Below are 20786 nucleotides of genomic sequence, written 5' to 3'. Positions count from 1 at the left end.
CATTACTTCTCCGATAATCATCTCTGTTATTTCCTCCTGCGACGGCTCGGAATCCAGCCGAAATTTGCCCTGGAGCGTCGTAGTTCGATACTTGCCGAGGAAATCGTCGCCTCGATCGATAATTTCGACCACGGTCCTCCTCCGGCGACCTGTGTCGTTTATTGTGGACAGCGTCTTCTCCGTCTGCCCATCTATTTGCTATCTCCATCAACGCGGATACTCGTTTTTGGATTGGTCCTTCCCAAATCCTCGACAAAATCTCCACGCCTAATTCCTGCGACAAACGCATCTATTGCTCTCTCGTCAGATATATTTTCTGCCGAGTTTTTTATGATGTTCCACCTTTGGATATATTTTCTCATTGACTCATCCGGCTTTTGTCGACATGCCCTCAGCTCTTCTAACGACGCAGTGTTTTTTGCACGTGGACCTGAAGTTCTTGACGAATACGTCCTCGAAACTTTCCCAGTCGTCGATGGATCCCGGCGGAAGTTTTTTGATCCAAGATCGTGCGGCTCCACTTAAGTGCACTCGAATACTTTGCATGGCTGTTGCTCTAGTTCCTCCGGTTAGTTTCACCGTCTCGAGGTAATCAATCAGCCGGTCCTCCGGATCTTGCAAGCCGTCGAACTTTTTGAAGTGATCGGGTAACTTGAATCCCGAGGGGACTCGAGTTTTTCGGACTCTTCTCGTGAAGCACGGTAGACCGCACATATCCTCGTCATTAAGCTCCGGGGACCGCCGATGATCTCTTCGCTTTGCCTCGCTCTATCGACCCTTGCTTGTGCTCCTGTATCTCTTGCTCCACTTGGTCCTTCCGGAGCTGCCGCCGTTGCTGCCGCATGTCGTGGACTATTTTGCCTTGCCGCTCCTTCGGGAGGCGTTGCTACGAACGCTGTCCCCATAGCTCCAACCCCTGCTAACGCCATATTGTATAATGTTTCCCTTGGATCTCGTGGGGGTGGTCTGGATGCAAGGATGTAAGCTTGTGTCGCCATATACCCAGACTTCCGGTGTCTTAGGGATAATATTTCCTCTTGTATCTATCGACATAAAAGACATGTCGAGGTTTTGAACCAAGTGCTCTCTTTCTCGCTTCGGGTATGTGTTGTAACCTTGATCTTCCTCCGTTCCGAGCCTCCCCGTGGCTATCACCCGAAACTCTAGATTGTCCACTTAGATCTGCCCTTCTCTGCGCCGGATGCGAAGCTGCCTCCTTTCTCCTGTTCAACTCGCTTGTCTCGTTTTTCTATTTCTCGGGCAGTTCGTGCGAGCCTATATTGATAAGCTTGCGGTTCTTGAGCTGTAGCCGTTGTCGTCATTGGTTCTCGAACCATCTAGGGCTTTTGCCGCTCTATCCCGAGCTGCTCGTGGAAGTTGAAATCTGACGCGTGGTGTGGGCCCGACATATTTAGTGCCCATACCTCTCCTTAGATCTGAGGGATCGACAAAAGGATTTCCCAACTCGTCGAAAGCCTCCGATGTTTCCTCTTGATTTTCGATAGCATAAATCTGATGATATTTGGCACTCAGATCTATGTTGGGTTTGGTGACATCATTGTTGAGATTGATGAAGACCTTGCCCACTGTGATGGATTTGTCGATAAAGTCGTAACTGTCGATATCACTTGAGCCATCGCTTATATATGAGTCCGCAGATGACTCAAACGATGTGTCACTGAAGATCTTGGCGAGTTTCTCTCTTGTTCTGATGCTGACGTAACGTGTTGCCGAAGTTTCTTCTTCTGACTCAGTTGACGATGCATAGCTTGAAAAATCGGAATCGACCGCCGACGATCCCGACGAAATCGGAATTTCGACACGATACGATCCTTCCTTCTCGACGCGAAAGTGGAACCTTCCGAACGTCATCTCCAAGGGCTCCGCCAGATACGCATATGCATCCAAACGGGAGGGTGGGTGAGGAACAAAATCAACAAGACCAGCAGCGATCTGTTCACCTCGATCCATAGTGTTGCTTCCGGTTGACGATGTCGAAGATCTTGAACGTGCCATCGAGATCAGATCCTTACGCCTCTAATTCCCACAGACGGCGCCAATTGACAAGGGATTAACTTATCAATGCCTATGGATTGTAGGCTAGGGTTTAGTTAGAAGTAGAGGGCAAGTAGATCTCGAAGGTTTCAGCCGAAAGTTACTCGACGAATATGAAAACTAGGGTTTGCGAGACAATGATTCGATGATCTCCTCGTCCCTCGACTCCCCTTTATATAAGAGGTGGAGCCGAGGGTCTCGTTTCGTACAAGTTACGAGTCCGGGACGGTTTCTAACTCGTCCCGCCAGATTTACAAACAACACTTCCTATTACAATTCTACTTCCCTTAACATATCTTGGACTCTCGAACCTTCTTATTCTTCGGGTAGTGTGCCTTCTATAAATCCCGGGTACTATCTTTGGCAGGCCCATTTGGGATGCCTATGTCACTCCTGTCCCCCAGATCTTGGCTTCGCGATGGCGGCGGCTCTGGAAGGTTTATCGTACCGTGGCTTATTCCTCCGAAGTTTTTAGGTCAGGAAGGCTTTTATAGGCGGAGAGTCGGAGTCGGAGGGGCTACGGGGCAGCCACACAACAGGGGGCGCGCCCCCTGGGCCGCGCCGCCACCATGTGTGGTGGCCCTGGGCCTCTCCTCTGGCCCCTCTTCGGTGCTCCGGAAGCTTCCTTGAAATATAAGATACGGGCGTTGATTTCGTCCAATTCCGAGAATATTTCCTTACTAGGATTTCTGAAACCAAAAACAGCAGAAAACAGGAACTGGCACTTCGGCATCTCGTCAATAGGTTAGTTCCGGAAAATGCATAATAATGACATAAAGTGTGTATAAAACATGTGAGTATCATCATAAAAGTAGCATGGAACATAAGAAATTATAGATACGTTTGAGATGTATCAAGCATCCCCAAGCTTAGTTCCTACTCGCCCTCGAGTAGGTAAACGATAACAAAGATAATTTCTGAAGTGACATGCTATCATAATCTTGATCAATACTATTGTAAAGCATATGAGATGAATGCAGCGATTCGAAGCAATGGTAAAGACAATGAGTAAACAACTGAACCATATAACAAAGACTTTTCATGAATAGTACTTTCAAGACAAGCATCAATAAGACTTGCATAAGAGTTAACTCATAAAGCAATAAATTCAAAGTAAAGGTGATGTCTACGGGTGCTTCTATTCTTGTAGACAGTGTTGGGCCTCCAAGAGCAGAGGTTTGTAGAACAGCAGCAAGTTTACCTTAAGTGGATCACCCAAGGTTTATCGAACTCAGGGAGGAAGAGGTCAAAGATATCCCTCTCATGCAATCCTGCAACCACAAAGCAAGAAGTCTCTTGTGTCCCCAACACACCTAATAGGTGCACTAGTTCGGCGAAGAGATAGTGAAATACAAGTGGTATGAATGAATATGAGCAGTAGTAACGGCGCCTGAAAAGTGCTTGTCGGCATGCAGATGATGGTAGTAATATTGCAGGAAGTAAAGATGTAGTAAAACAGTAAACAAACAGCGATAGCAGTATTTAGGAACAAGGCCTAGGGATCATACTTTCACTAGTGGACACTCTCAACTTTGATCACATAACAGAATAAATAAATGCATACTCTACACTCTCTTGTTGGATGATGAACACCACTAATTGCGTAGGATTACACGAACCCTCAATGCCGGAGTTAACAAGCTCCACAATATTCAATGTTCATATTTAAATAACCTTAGAGTGCATGACAGATCAACACAACTAAACCAAGTACTAACATAGCATGCACACTTGTCACCTTCACACTATGTAGGAGGAATAGATCACATCAATACCATCATAGCAATAGTTAACTTCATAATCTACAAGAGATCATAATCATAGCCTACGCCAAGTACTAACACGGATGCACACACTCGTCACCATTACACCGTGCAGGAGGAATAAACTACTTTAATAACATCACTAGAGTAGCACACGGATAAATTGTGATACAAAACACATTGCAATCATAAAGAGATATAAATAAGCACTTCACTATGCCATTCATAACGGTGAATAAGTATTCTGTGAAATATAGCCTAAGAGACCCACACGGTGCACACACTGTCACCTTTACACACGTGGGACAAGGAGTCTCCGGAGATCACATAAGTAAAACCCACTTGACTAGCATAATGACATCTAGATTACAAGCATCATCATATGAATCTCAATCATGTAAGGCAGCTCATGAGATTATTCTATTGAAGTACATAGGAGAGAGATGAACCACATAGCTACCGGTACAACCCCGAGCCTCGATGGAGAACTACTCCCTCCTCATGGGAGACAGCGAGCGTTGATGGAGATGGCGGTGGTGTCGATGGAGAAGCCTTCCGGGGCACTTCCCCGTCCCGGCGGCGTGCCGGAACAGAGACTCCTGTCCCCCAGATCTTAGCTTCGCGATGGCGGCGGCTCTGGAAGGTTTCTCGTACCGTGGCTTTTTCGTATCGAGGTTTTAGGTCAGGGACCTTTTTATAGGCGAAGAGGCGGCGTCAGAAGGTCAACGAGGCGGTGACACGCTAGGGGGGCGCGCCCCCCCTAGGCCGCGCCGGGGTGTCATCTGGTGGGCCTGTGGCCCCCCTCTGGCGACTCTCGGGTGTTCTGGAAGCTTCGTGGAAAAATAGGATGCTGGGCCTTGATTTCGTCCGATTCCAAGAATATTTCCTTACTAGGATTTCTAGAACCAAAAACAGCAGAAAACAGGAACTGTCCCTTCGGCATCTCGTCAATAGGTTAGTTCCGGAAAACGCATAAATATGACATATAATGTGTATAAAACATGTAGATATCATCAATAATGTGGCATGGAACATAAGAAATTATCGATACGTCGGAGACGTATCAGCATCCCCTAGCTTAGTTTCTGCTCGTCCCGAGCAGGTAAACGATAACAAAGATAATTTCTGGAGTGACATGTCATCATAACCTTGATCATGCTATTGTAAACATATGTAATGAATGCAGCGATCAAAACAATGGTAATGACATGAGTAAACAACCGAATCATAAAGCAAAGACTTTTCATAAATAGTACTTCAAGACAAGCATCAATAAGTCTTGCATAAGAGTTAACTCATAAAGCAATAATTCAAAGTAGAGGTATTGAAGCAACACAAAAGAAGATTAAGTTTCAGCGGTTGCTTTCAACTTGTAACATGTATATCTCATGGATATTGTCAACATAGAGTAATATAACAAGTGCAATATGCAAGTATGTAGGAATCAATGCACAGTTCACACAAGTGTTTGCTTCTTGAGGTGGAGAGAAATAGGTGAACTGACTCAACACAAAAGTAAAAGAATGGCCCTTCGCAGAGGGAAGCATTGATTGCTATATTTGTGCTAGAGCTTTGGTTTTGAAAACATAAAGAGAGCATAAAAGTAAAATTTTGAGAGGTGTTTGTTGTTGTCAACGAATGGTAGTGGGCACTCTAACTACCTCATCAACCAGACTTTCAAGAGCGGCTCCCATGAAGGACGTTATCTCTACCGAGCAAGGTAGATCATCCCTCTTCTCTTTTGTTTACACATGTACTTTAGTTTAGTTTTTCTTTATTTATGGATGACACTCCTCCCAACCTTTTGCTTACACAAGCCATGGCTAACCGAATCCTCGGGTGCCTTCCAACATTCACATACCATGGAGGAGTGTCTATTTGCAAAATTAAGTTGCTTACTGATAGATCGAGCAAAACATGTGAAGAGAATTATTAATGCAAGTTAATTAATTGGGGCTGGGCACCCCATTGCCAGCTCTTTTTGCAAAATTATTGGATAAGCGGATGAGCCACTAGTCCATTGGTGAAAGTCTGTCCGAAGTAAATGACAAGACCGAAAGATAAACACCACATACTTCCTCATGAGCTATAAAACATTGACACAAATAAGAGGTGATAAATTTTGAATTATTTAAAGGTAGCACTCAAGCAATTTACTTTGGAATGGCGGAGAAATACCATGTAGTAGGTAGGTATGGTGGACACAAATGGCATAGTGGTTGGCTCAAGGATTTTGGATGCATGAGAAGTATTCCCTCTCGATACAAGGGTTAGGCTAGCAAGGTTATTTGAAACAAACACAAGGATGAACCGGTGCAGCAAAACTCACATAAAAGACATATTGTAAACATTATAAGACTCTACACCGTCTTCCTTGTTGTTCAAACTCAATACTAGAAATTATCTAGACTTTAGAGAGACCAATTATGCAAACCAAATTTTAGCAAGCTCTAAGTGTTTCTTCATTAATAGGTGCAAAGTATATGATGCAAGAGCTTAAACATGAGCACAACAATTGCCAAGTATCACATTATCTAAGACATTTTATCAATTACTACATGTAGCATTTCCCGTTTCCAACCATATAACCATTAACGAAGCAGTTTCAACCTTCGCCATGAACATTAAAAACTAAGAACACTTGTGTTCATATGAACCAGCGGAGCATGTCTCTCTCCCACACAAGCATTTTATTCAGAGAATGAAAATAACAAAACAAAAATAAAAGCACACAGACGCTCCAAGTAAAGTACATAAGATGTGACCGAATAAAAATATAGTTTCAAGAGAAGGAACCCGATAATTTGTCGATGAAGAAGGGGATGCCTTGGGCATCCCCAAGCTTAGATGCTTGAGTCTTCTTGAAATATGCAGGGATGAACCACCGGGGCATCCCCAAGCTTAGACTTTTCACTCTTCTTGATCGTAGTATATCATCCTCCTCTCTTGACCCTTAAAAACTTCCTCCACACCAAACTCGAAACAACTCATTAGAGGGTTAGTGCACAATAAAAATTCACATGTTCAGAGGTGACACAATCATTCTTAACACTTCTGTACATTGCATAAAGCTACTGGACACTAATGGAACAAAGTAATTCATCCACCATAGCAAAAGAGGCAATGCGAAATAAAAGGCAGAATCTGTCAAAACAGAACAGTCCGTAAAGACGAATTTTAAAATGGCACCATACTTGCTCAGATGAAAATGCTCAAATTGAATAAAAGTTGCGCACATATCTGAGGATCACTCACGTAAATTGGCATAATTTTCTGAGTTACCTACAGAGAATTAGGCCCAGATTCGTGACAGCAAGAAATCTGTTTCACGCGAGTAATCCAAATCTAGTATGAACCTTACTATCAAAGACTTTACTTGGCACAAAAATGCAACAAAATTAAGATAAGGAGAGGTTGTTACAGTAGTAAACAACTTCCAAGACTCAAATACAAAATAAAAGTACTGTAGCAAAATAAACACATGGGTTATCTCCCAAGAAGTTCTTTCTTTATAGCCATTAAGATGGGCTCAGCAGTTTTAATGATGCACTCGCAAGAAATAGTAGTTGAAGCAAAAGAGAGCATCAAGAGGCAAATTCAAAACACATTTAAGTCTAACATGCTTCCTATGCATAGGAATCTTGTAAATAAACAAGTTCATGAGGAGCAAAGTAACAAGTATAGGAAGATAGAACAAGTGTGGCTTCAAAACTTTCAGCACATAGAGAGGCATTTTAGTAACATGAAAATTTCTACAACCATATTTTCCTCTCTCATAATAACTTTCAGTAGCATCATGAGCAAACTCAACTATATAACTATCACATAAAGCATTCTTATCATGAGTCTCATGCATAAAATTATTACTCTCCACATAAGCATAATCAATTTTATTAGTAATAGTGGGAGCAAATTCAACAAAGTAGCTATCGTTATTATTCTCATCATCAAATATAGGAGGCATATTGTAATCATAATCAAATTTATCCTCCATAACAGGCGGTACTAAAAGACCAATATTATTATAATCATCATAAATAGGAGGCAAAGTATCATCAAAGTAAATTTTCTCCTCAATGCTTGGGGGACTAAAAATATCATGCTCATCAAAGCCAGCTTCCCCAAGCTTAGAATTTTCCATATCATTAGCAACAATGGTGTTCAAAGCGTTCATACTAATATGTTCCATAGGTTTTTTAATTTTCGCATCAAACCATCCATGTCTTAAATCAGGAAATAGAATAAGAAGCTCATTGTTGTCCATTATGCCAAACTAGTGTAAACAAGAAACAAAAAGATGCAATTGCAGGATCTAAAGGAAATAGCTTCGAGTACTTACAACGGCGAAAATAGCTTAGTAGCCGAGATCCGGAGTGTGAGTACCTTTTACCTTTCCTCCCCGGCAACGGCGCCGAAAAATAGCTTGATGTCTACGGGTGCTTCTATTCTTGTAGACAGTGTTGGGCCTCCAAGAGCGAGAGGTTTGTAGAACGACAGACAAGTTTCCCTTAAGTGGATCACCCAAGGTTTATCGAACTCAGGGAGGAAGAGGTCAAAGATATCCCTCTCATGCAATCCTGCAACCACAAAGCAAGAAGTCTCTTGTGTCCCCAACACAGCTAATAGGTGCACTAGTTCGGCGAAGAGATAGTGAAATACAAGTGGTATGAATGAATATGAGCAGTAGTAACGGCGCTAGAAAAGTGCTTGCTGGCATGCAGATGATGGTAGTAATATTGCAGGAAGTAAAGATGCAGTAAAACAGTAAACAAACAGCGATAGCAGTATTTAGGAACAAGGCCTAGGGATCATACTTTCACTAGTGGACACTCTCAACTTTGATCACATAACAGAATAAATAAATGCATACTCTACACTCTCTTGTTGGATGATGAACACCACTAATTGCGTAGGATTACACGAACCCTCAATGCCGGAGTTAACAAGCTCCACAATATTCAATGTTCATATTTAAATAACCTTAGAGTGCATGACAGATCAACACAACTAAACCAAGTACTAACATAGCATGCACACTTGTCACCTTCACACTATGTAGGAGGAATAGATCACATCAATACCATCATAGCAATAGTTAACTTCATAATCTACAAGAGATCATAATCATAGCCTATGCCAAGTACTAACACGGATGCACACACTGTCACCATTACACCGTGCAGGAGGAATAAACTACTTTAGTAACATCACTAGAGTAGCACACAGATAAATTGTGATACGAAACACATTGCAATCATAAAGAGATATAAATAAGCACTTCACTATGCCATTCATAACGAGTGAATAAGTATTCGTGAAATATAGCCTAAGAGACCCACACGGTGCACACACTGTCACCTTTACACACGTGGGACAAGGAGTCTCCGGAGATCACATAAGTAAAACCCACTTGACTAGCATAATGACATCTAGATTACAAGCATCATCATATGAATCTCAATCATGTAAGGCAGCTCATGAGATTATTGTATTGAAGTACATAGGAGAGAGATGAACCACATAGCTACCGGTACAGCCCCGAGCCTCGATGGAGAACTACTCCCTCCTCATGGGAGACAACAGCGTTGATGGAGATGGCGGTGGTGTCGATGGAGAAGCCTTCCGGGGGCACTTCCCCGTCCCGACGGCGTGCCGGAACAGAGACTCCTGTCCCCCAGATCTTGGCTTCACGATGGCGCGGCTCTAGAAGGTTTCTCGTACCTTGGCTTTTTCGTATCGAGGTTTTAGGTCAGGGACCTTTTTATAGGCGAAGAGGCGGCATCAGAAGGTCAACGAGGCGGTGACACGCTAGGGGGGCGCGCCCCCCTAGGCCGCGCCGGGGTGTCATCTGGTGGGCCTGTGGCCCCCCTCTGCGGCGACTCTCGGGTGTTCCGGAAGCTTCGTGGAAAAATAGGATGCTCGGGCCTTGATTTCGTCCGATTCCGAGAATATTTCCTTACTAGGATTTCCGGAACCAAAAACAGCGAGAAAATAGGAACCGGCCCTTCGGCATCTCGTCAATAGGTTAGTTCCGGAAAACGCATAAATATGACATATAATGTGTATAAAACATGTAGATATCATCAATAATGTGGCATGGAACATAAGAAATTATCGATACGTCGGAGACGTATCAAAAGGCATTGAAGCAACACAAAGGATGATTAAGTTTCAGCAATTGCTTTCAACTTGTAACATGTATATCTCATGGATAGTTGTCATCATAAAGCAATATAACAAGTGCAATAGGTAAACATGTAAGAATCAATGCACACGCAGTTGACACAAGTGTTTGCTTCTAAGATAGAAAGAAGTAGGTAAACTAACTCAACATAAAGTAAAAGAATGGCCCTTCGCAGAGGGAAGCATGGATTACTATATTTGTGTTAGAGCTGTTATTTTGAAAACAAGAAACAATTTTGTCAACGGTAGTAATAAAGCTTATGTGTTATGTATAAGATATCCTGTAAGTTGCAAGCCTCATGCATAGATTACCAATAGTGCTCGCACCTTGTCCTAATTAGCTTGGATTTACATGGATTATCATTGCATAACATATGTTTCAACCAAGTGTCACAAAGGGGTACCTCTATGCCGCCTCGTACAAAGGTCTAAGGAGAAAGCTCGCATTGGATTTCTCGCTTTTGATTATTCTCAACTTAGACATCCATACCGGGACAACATAGACAACGAGATAATGGACTCCTCTTTAATTCATAAGCATTCAACAACGAGATAATATTCTCATAAGAGATTGAGGATTGATGTCCAAAACTGAAACTTCCACCATGATTCATGGCTTTAGTTAGCGGCCCAATGTTCTTCTCTAACAATATGCATACTCAAACCATATGATCATGAAAATCGCCCTTACTTCAGACAAGACGAACATGCATAACAACTCACATGATATTCAACAAAGGTGTAAAAGTTGGTGGCATCCCCAAAAACATGGTTACCACTCAACAAGCAACTTATAAGAAATAAGATACATAGCTACATATTCTTCACCACAATAGTTTTTAAGGCTATTTTCCCATGAGCTATATATTGCAAAGACAAAGAATAGAATTTTAAAAGGTAGCACTCAAGTAATTTACTTTGGAATGGCAGAGAAATACCATGTAGTAGGTAGGTATGGTGGACACAAATGGCATAGTTTTTGGCTCAAGGATTTGGATGCATGAGAAGAATTCCTCTCAATACAAGGCTAGGCTAGCAAGGTTGTTTGAAGCAAACTCAAGTATAAAACGGTACAGCAAAACTTACATAAGAACATATTGCAAGCATTATAAGACTTTACATCGTCTTCCTTGTTGTTCAAACACCTTAACCAGAAAATATCTAGACTCTAGAGAAACTAATCATGCAAACTAGATTTTAACAAGCTCTATGTAGTTCTTCATTAATGGGTACAAAGTACATGATGCAAGAGCTTAAACATGATCTATATGAGCACAACAATTGCCAAGTATCAAATTATTCAAGACATTATACCAATTACCACATGCAGCATTTTCTGTTTCCAACCATATATCAATGAACGAAGTAGTTCAACCTTCGCCATGAACATTAAGAATAAAGCTAAGAACATATTTGTTCATACGATTAAACAAAGGAGCGTGTCTCTCTCCCAAACAAAGAATGCTAGCATCCGATTTTATTCAAACAAAAACAAAAACAAAAATAAAACAAACAGACGCTCCAAGTAAAGCACATAAGATGTGACGGAATAAAAATATAGTTTCACTAGAGGTGACCTGATAAGTTGTCGATGAAGAAGGGGATGCCTTGGGCATCCCCAAGCTTAGATGCTTGAGTCTTCTTAAAATATGCAGGGATGAACCACGGGGGCATCCCCAAGCTTAGACTTTGCACTCTTCTTGATCATATTGTATCATCCTCCTCTCTTGACCCTTGAAAACTTCCTCCACACCAAACTCAAAACCAACTCATTAGAGGGTTAGTGCATAATAAAAAAATCACATATTCAGAGGTTACATAATCATTCTTAACACTTTTGGACATTGCACAAAGCTACTGAAAGTTAATGGAACAAAAAAATCCATCCAACATAGCAAACAGGCAATGCGAAATAAAAGGCAGAATCTGTCAGAACAGAACAGTCCGTAAAGACGAATTTTTTAGAGGCACTTAACATGCTCAGATGAAAAAGATCAAATTTAATGAAAGTTGCGTACATATCTGAGGATCACGCACGTATATTGGCAGATTTTTCTGAGTTACCTACAGAGAACCCTCCCCAAATTCGTGATAGCAAGAAATCTGTTTCTGCGCAGTAATCCAAATCTAGTATGAACCTTACTATCAAAGACTTTACTCGGCACAACAATGCAATAAATAAAGATAAGGAGATGTTGCTACAGTAGTAACAACTTCCAAGACTCAAATATAAACAAAATTGCTATAGTAAAATAAAAACATGGGTTATCTCCCAAGAAGTGCTTTCTTTATAGCCATTAAGATGGGCTCAGCAGTTTTAATGATGCATTCCCAAGAAATAAGAGTTGAAGCAAAAGAGAGAATCAAGAAGAAAATTCAAAACAAATTTAAGCCTAACCCACTTCCTATGAAAAGGAATCTTGTAAATAAACAAGTCATGTAGGCATAATGCAACAAGCATAGGAAAACTAGACGAGCGCAACTTCAAGATTTTCAGCATATAGAGAGGTGTTTTACTAACATGAAAACTTCTACAACCATATTTTCCTCTCTCATAATGATTTTCAGTAGCATCATGAACAAACTCAACAATATAACTATCAAATGAAACATTCTTATCATGAGTCTCATGCATAAAATTAATACTACTCCCAACATAAGCATAGGCATTCTTATTAATTGTAGTGGGAGCAAATTCAACAAAGTAGCTATCATCAAATATAGGAGGCATATTGTAATCATAATTAAATTTATCCTCCATAGTAGGCGGCACCAGAAGACCACTATCATTATAATTGTCATAAATAGGAGGCAAAGTATCATCAAAGAAAATTTTCTCCTCAATGCTTGGGGGGCTAAAAATATCATGCTCGTCAAAACCAGCTTCCCCAAGCTTAGAACTTTCTATATCATTATCAACAATGGTGTTCAAAGCGTTCATACTAATATTACTACTAGCATGCAAATAAGGTTCCATAGGTTTTTTAATTTTCGCATCAAACAATTCATGTCTTAACTCAGGAAATAGTTTAAAAAGCTCACAGTTGTTTTCCATTATGCCTTACTAGTGTTTAACAAGAAACAAAAACATGCAATTGCAGGATCTAAAGGAAATATCTTCGAGCACTCACACACCGGCAACAAGACTAGGAAATAACTTAGTAGTCGGAGGATGTGAATACCTTTTACCTTACCTCCCCGGCAACGGCGCCAGAAAATAGCTTGATGTCTACGCACGCTTCTATTCCCGTAGACAGTGTTGGGCCTCCAAGAGCAGAGGTTTGTAGAACAGCAGCAAGTTTCCCTTAAGTGAATCACCCAAGGTTTATCGAACTCAGGGAGGTACTGGACAAATATATCCCTCTCAAGCAACCCTGCAATCATGATACAAGAAGTCTCTTGTGTCCCCAACACACCTAATACACTTGTCAGATGTACAGGCGCACTAGTTCGGCGAAGAGATAGTAAAACACAGGTGGTATAGATGGTGGTAATATTGCAGGAAGTAAAGATGCAGTAAAACAATAAACAAACGGTGCCAGAAAATAGCTTGCTGGCGTGGGAGGCAATTCTCTGTGGTGTAGCTTTCTATTCGGAAACAAGGCCTAGGGATCATACTTTCACTAGTGGACACTCTCAACATTGCAATCATAAAGGAATATAAATAAGCACTTCACTATGCTATTCTGAATTACTCGTGGCAAGATAACGAACACTAATTCATCATGTAGGCAAACCTTAAAGATGTATTCCCAAGTACTAATAAACACCCCACGCCGTCACTCGTGAGCATTCATAGGAGGTACTAACACACCACAATTTCATAGAGACATCCAACTCAAATCATAACTCGGTGAATAAGTATTCGTGAAATATAGCCTAAGAGACCCACACGGTGCACACACTGTCACCTTTACACACGTGGGACAAGGAGTCTCCGGAGATCACATAAGTAAAATCCACTTGAATAGCATAATGACATCTAGATTACAAAGCTCATCATATGGATCTCAATCATGTAAGGCAGCTCATGAGATCATTGTATTGAAGTACATGGGAGAGAGATTAACCACATAGCTACCGGTACAGCCCTTAGCCTCGATGGAGAACTACTCCCTCCTCATCATAGGAGACAACAGCGTTGATGGAGATGGCGGTGGTGTCGATGGAGATGCCTTCCGGGGGCACTTCCCCGTCCCGGCAGGGTGCCGGAACAGAGACTCCTGTCCCCCAGATCTTGGCTTTGCGATGGCGGCGTCTCTGGAAGGTTTCTCGTACCGTGGCTTATTCCTCCGAAGTTTTTATGTCAGGAAGGCTTTTATAGGCGGAGAGTCGGAGTCGGAGGGGCTACGGGGCAGCCACACAACAGGGGGGCGCGCCCCCTGGGCCGCGCCGCCACCATGTGTGGTGGCCCTGGGCCTCTCCTCTGGCCCCTCTTCGGTGCTCTGGAAGCTTCCTTGAAATATAAGATACTGGGCGTTGATTTCGTCCAATTCCGAGGATATTTCCTTACTAGGATTTCTGAAACCAAAAACAGCAGAAAACAGGAACTGGCACTTCGGCATCTCGTCAATAGGTTAGTTCCGGAAAATGCATAATAATGACATAAAGTGTGTATAAAACATGTGAGTATCATCATAAAAGTAGCATGGAACATAAGAAATTATAGATACGTTTGAGATGTATCACTTGACAACACTATCTTTATGAGAGGTGTAGGATCTCTCTAACATTGGAAGGTTTAGTGTGTGCATTTATTTGTTTGCATACATGATTTGATTCTGTACACACCTACCAAAGCAGGCTCTCTTTTGATATTATGGGTTTAGTGACTCAAATAAAACAAAATCGTGAGGACATGGTCTCTTTTCCTGTTTCACCTTGAGGGGTCTCCAACCATCTTGTGCTTTCTCCGGATGTGCCTAAGCACTAATAAATAACTCAAGAACATGGTTAGTCCTTGATGAGCGCAGATTGCACACCGTTGGGAAACCCCGGGAGGAAGATATGATGAGCACAGTAGCAAGTTTTTCCTCAGTAAGAAACCAAGGTTTAATCGACCAGTAGGAGAAAGGCGTGACTTCTGAAGGTGTTACTAGCTGACTTGTGGCAGGGCGCACTACCGGCATCAGCAACAATGTGGAACCTGCACACACCACAACCAAAATACTTTGCCCCAACTTACAGCGAGATTGTCAATCTCACCGGTTTTGCTGAACACAAAGGATTAAATGTATAGTGTGGAAAGAGATGTTTGTTTGTAGTGGAATTCAAGAGAACATTAAAAGAGTTGTTGCCGTGGGAGTTGGCAATAACAAGAATATGTATTTGAAGTGCAAAAGAAAGGACCGGGGTCTACAGTTCACTAGAGGTATCTCTCCATAAAGATAAATAACATGCTGGGTGAATTACAGTTGGCCAATTGACAAAATAAAGACCATCCATGACAAGATGATTACTATGAAATTCATTCGGGCATTACAGCATAATACATAGACCGTAATCTAACCGCGTCTATGAATAATAATCTACCTTCCGGTTATCATCTGAACCCCTTCTAGTATTAAGTTACAAGCAACAGATTATCGCATTAAGCAATGTGTGTAAAGTAATAATATAATTATCCTTAGATAAACCATTGTTGTTTTCTCCCTAGTAGCAACAACACATCTACAATATTAGAAGTTATTGTCACTCTTCCAAAAAACTAGAGGCATGAACCCACTATCGAGCATAAATACTCTCTCTTGGAGTCACAAGCATCTACTTGGCCAAAGCATCTACTAGCAACGGAGAGCATGCAAAATCATGAATAACATATGACAAATATATAATCGATCTCAACATAGTATTCAATATTCATCGGATCCCAGCAAACACAAAATGTAGCATTACATAAAGATGATCTTGATCATGATAGGCAGCTCCCAAGATCTAAACATGAGCCACAAATTGGAGAAGACAACCATCTAGCTACTGCTATGGACCCGTAGTCCAGGGATGAACTACTCACACATCACTTCGGAGGCGGGCATGGCGATGTAAAGGCCTCCGGTGATGATCTCCCCCTCCGGCGGGGTGTTGGGAAGAGCTTCAGAACCCTCCCGAGCTAGGGTCGGCGATGGTGGCCGCGATAGAACTTTCCGTGGATGGAGGCTCGGGTATTTAGGTTTTTCCCGAGATCGTGAATAAATAGGCGGAAGGGTGAGGTCGGTGGACGCCAGGGGGCCCACACCACCCCATGGTGCGGCCAGGACCTGGGCTGCACCTAGGGCTGGTCTGGCCGCACTGTGGCGCCTCTTCGTCTCTCCTCCGGACTTCGTCTTCGTTACGGTAAAATATGAACTTCGGCTTTTGTTTTGTCAAATTTCGAGAATATTTCATGTAAGACTTTTCTGAAATACAATACAACAGAAAACAGGGAACTTACACTGTGGCATCTTGGAAAATTGGTTAGTTCCAGAAAATGTATAAAAGTGCAACGAAGTGTAAGCAAAACATATATAGATTGGTGTAAAACAAGCATGGATCATCAAAAATTATAGATACGTTTGCAACGTATCAGCATCCCCAAGCTTAACTCCTGCTCGTCCTCGAGTAGGTAAGTGATAACAAAAATAATTTTTGAGGTGACATGAAGCTAACACAATCTTGATCAAGTTATTGTAAAAGCATTGTGAGCTGGGATCAAAGTACTCTAAACATAGGCATGATAGATATAATTCTAACAATAGAACTTAGCAAATATGTTATAACATGCGAAGTAACTCAAATAAAGGATCATGAATAATTGTGCACTGAAAGCAACTGTTTGTTTTGTAGCATAGAGAAAACATAACAAAGTGGTACTCATCTTCTCCTTTATGAAGTAGCAAAACATAAATGCCAGGACACCTTTAAAGTTCAAAGGGTGACTAGATACAAGTAATTTAAGAACAAGCAATATCATAATCATAAATCAATCAATAATAAATTTTGGAACTATGAACATTATACTTAGAATGATAACTATGCTCTATTAATTGGTGCATAAAGCAAGAAGATGAAGACTGAACATAAAAGTAAAAGAAAGGCCCTGCACAGAGGGAAGCAAGATTACTCATGTGCTAGAGCTTTTTATTTTGAATGCAATAGGAGTGTTGAAAAAATATATTTTGAGAGGTATGCATGTCTATGTCAAAGAATGACATCAAATGATCTATCATGCTTTCATATAATGACCTCAAGAGCGGCTCCCATGTAGTTCTCCAATGCACACCATTATTTAGGATCTCTCTAGGACGTAATGTGCGGAGCATTATTTGTTTATTTTATATTTTACTTGGGATGGGCACCCAGTTGCCTTGCTCTTGTTGCAATATTAAGGACCATCACATTATTCATGCTAGTCACGAAATGAAGTCTTGAAAAGATAATAAATCATTCAATACTTCCTCATGAGCTAAAACAAAACACAAAACATGTAGTAATGTTTGAAGGTTTAAAGGTAGCACACAAGCAATTCACTTTGGAGTGGTGGTGAAATACCACATATAGTATAGGTATGTCACTACAAGAAAAGTTGCCATGGCCGACGAAGTTGAAGTCGCGCCGTGGTTGCTGGTGTACCATGGCCGACGATTTTGGGTCTTTCCGTTGTGCATGTCAAAACGTTTTTTTCTCGTTTTTGAGGCCACCTAGCCCGACGAAAACGGCCAAAACGTTGCGTATGGTGGCCCGGGACGTGGTGCATCTCAAATTCTCGGGTTCGCCGGCCGAGTCAACGCAAATCCGCACCGCCGAGGGATGTAGGGCCCAGATGGCAGCCTCTCTGGCATTGTTTTTTTTCTCGATCGCGCCATCTCGTTCAACGCTCTCCGATCGAGCCGTTTACGATGCAGGATCATGGGTCCTGCATGTCATCCTCTATGAACCAAATTCTTTCTATTCTTGGATTTTTTTGACCCCCTGATTTCTGCTACTTCATTTTTCTTTTGATCCCTTGCCGCCTTGGAAACGTTGAGACCGCTGCTGCTAATTGCGACCCGCATGTCATCCTCTATGAGCAATCAACTTTCTTTTCTTGGAGTTTATTTTGGCACCTCAAATTTGGTCACTTGCCTTTTTCTTTCGATCCCCTGCCGCCTCTCAAACGGTGATACCGCTGCTGCTAAATGGGACCCGCATGTCATCCTCTATGTACTATAAAACTTTCTTTTCTTGGATTTTTTGGCACCTCATATTTGGTCACTTACCTTTTTCTTTCGATCCCCTGCCGCCTCTCAAACGGTGAGACCGCTGCTTGCTAAATGGGACCCGCATGTCATCCTCTATGTACTATAAAACTTTCTATTCTAGGATTTTTTTTGGAACCTCATATTTGGTCACTTGCCTTTTTCTTTCGATCCCGTGCAGCCTCTCAAACGGTGATACCGCTGCTGCTAAATGGGACCCACATGTCATCCTCCATGTACAATCAAGTTTCTTTTCTTGAATTATTTTTGGCTCCTGATATTTGGTCACTTGCCTTTTTCTTTCGATCTCATGCCACGTTGAGGACCCTGCAGGCTCATGGGACCCGCATGTCATCCTCTATGTACTATAAAACTTTCTTTTCTTGGATTTTTTTGGCACCTCATATTTGGTCACTTGCCTTTTTCTTTCGATCCCCTGCCGCTTCTCAAACGGTGATACCGCTGCTTGCTAATTGGGACCCGCATGTCATCCTCTATGTACAATCAAGTTTCTTTTCTTGAATTATTTTTGGCTCCTCATATTTGGTCACTTGCCTTTTTCTTTCGATCTCATGCCACGTTTGAAACGTTGAGGACCCTGCTGGCTCATGGGACCCGCATGTCATCCTCTATGTGCTATAAAAGTTTATTTTCTTGGTTTTTTTTTCACCCTCTGATTTTTGGCTATTTCCTTTTTCTTTTGATCCCCTGCCGCCTTGGAAACGTTGAGTAAGCTGCTGACTCATGGGACCCGCATGTCATCCTCTATGTACAATCAACTTTCCTTTTCTTTTGATCTCAAGCCGCATTTGAAACGTTGAGACCGCTGCTGCTAATTGGGACCCGCATGTCATCCTCTATGTACAATAAAGTTTTTTTCTTGGATTATCTTTGGCTCCTGATATTTTGTCACTTGCCTTTTTATTTCGATCTCATGCCGCCTTTGAAACGTTGAGTAAGCTGCTGGCTCATGGGTCCCGCATGTCATCCTCTACGAACAATAAAAGTTTCCTTTCTTGGAGTTATTTTTGACCCCTAATTTCTGGCTATTTGCCTTTTTCTTTTGATCTCCGCCCCCTTTGAAACGATGAGGACGCTTGTTGGCAGGTCGGTCCCACATTTCATCCTCCGTGAACAATAAAAGTTTCCTTTGATGGATTTATTTTGAACCCCTAATTAATTTCGGGATATTTCCTTTTTTCCTTTGATCCCCTGCCGCCTTGGAATCGTTGAGGATGCTGCTGCCTCATGGATCCCGCATGTCATCCTCTCAGAACGGTAAATGTTTCTTTTCTTGGATTTTGTTGACCAAACGATTTTTGGCTTATATTTTCTTTCGATCTCCTGCAGCCTTTAAAACGATCAGGACGCTGCTGGCTCACGGGTCCCACATGTCAACCTCTATGAACAATAAACGCTGAGGATGCTGCTGCCTCATGGGTCCCGCATGTCATCCTCTCAGAACGAAAATGTTTCTTTTCTTGGATTTTTTACCAACAGATTTTTGGTTTATTTTTCTTTCCATCCCCTGCCGCCTTTAAAACGTTGACGACGTTGCTGGCTCATGGGTCCCCGATGTCAGCCTCCCCGTACAAGAAACATGTGATATCTTGATTATTTTGCAGACAATAAACATTATATTTCGCTCTGAGCTATTGCAAACGGATAAATTAAATCTTTATTTTTACATAAACAAACTTATATGTTGAATCTCCTTGTTTTGTGTTTTTGCGAAGCATAGGACTTTCCTGTTTTTTTAGAAAAATCCGAACTTTCCTGTTTTGGAGTGGGCTGAAATTGTACGAGTCAAAAGGCCCAGCAGGATAGTTCGAAGGCCCAGATGTCCAGATGAAGCCCAATTGAAATCTTTCTTTTCTTGGATTTTTTTCACCCCCTGATTTTTGGCTACTTCATTTTTCTTCTGGTCCTGTGCCGCCTTGGAAATGTTGAGACCGCTGCTGCAAAATGGGACCCGCATGTCATCCTCTATGTACAATAAAATTTCTTTTCTTGGATTATTTTTGGCTCCTGATATTTGGTCACTTGCCTTTTTCTTTCAATCTCATGCCGACTTTGAAACGTTGAGGAAGGCTGCTGGCTCATGGGTCCCGCATGTCATCCTCTATGAACAATAAAAGTTTCCTTTGTTGGATTTATTTTTTACCCCTAATTTCTGGCTATTTGCCTTTTTCTTTTGATCCCCTGCCCCCTTTGAAACCATGACGACGCAGCTGGCGGGTCGGTCCCACATGTCATCCTCTATGAACAATAAAGGTTTCCTTTGATAGATTTATTTTTGACCCTAATTAATTTACTGGCTATTTCCTATTTTTATTTTGATCCCCTGCCGCGTTGGAATAGTTGAGGATGCTGCTGCCTCATGGGTCCCGCATGTCATCCTCTCAGAAAGGTAAAAGTTTCATTTCTTGGATTTTGTTTACCAACTGATTTTTGGCTTTTTTTGTTTGTTTCGATCTCCTGCCGCCTTTAAAACGTTGACGACGCTGCTGGCTCATGGGTCCCCAATGTCAGCCTCCCCGTACTGCAAATCCTCTTTCTGCAAAGGTTGTAT

This window comes from Lolium rigidum, chromosome 6, assembly GCF_022539505.1.
Source record: "Lolium rigidum isolate FL_2022 chromosome 6, APGP_CSIRO_Lrig_0.1, whole genome shotgun sequence".
NCBI lineage: Eukaryota > Viridiplantae > Streptophyta > Magnoliopsida > Poales > Poaceae > Lolium > Lolium rigidum.
Note: the sequence above shows the minus strand (reverse complement) of the source record.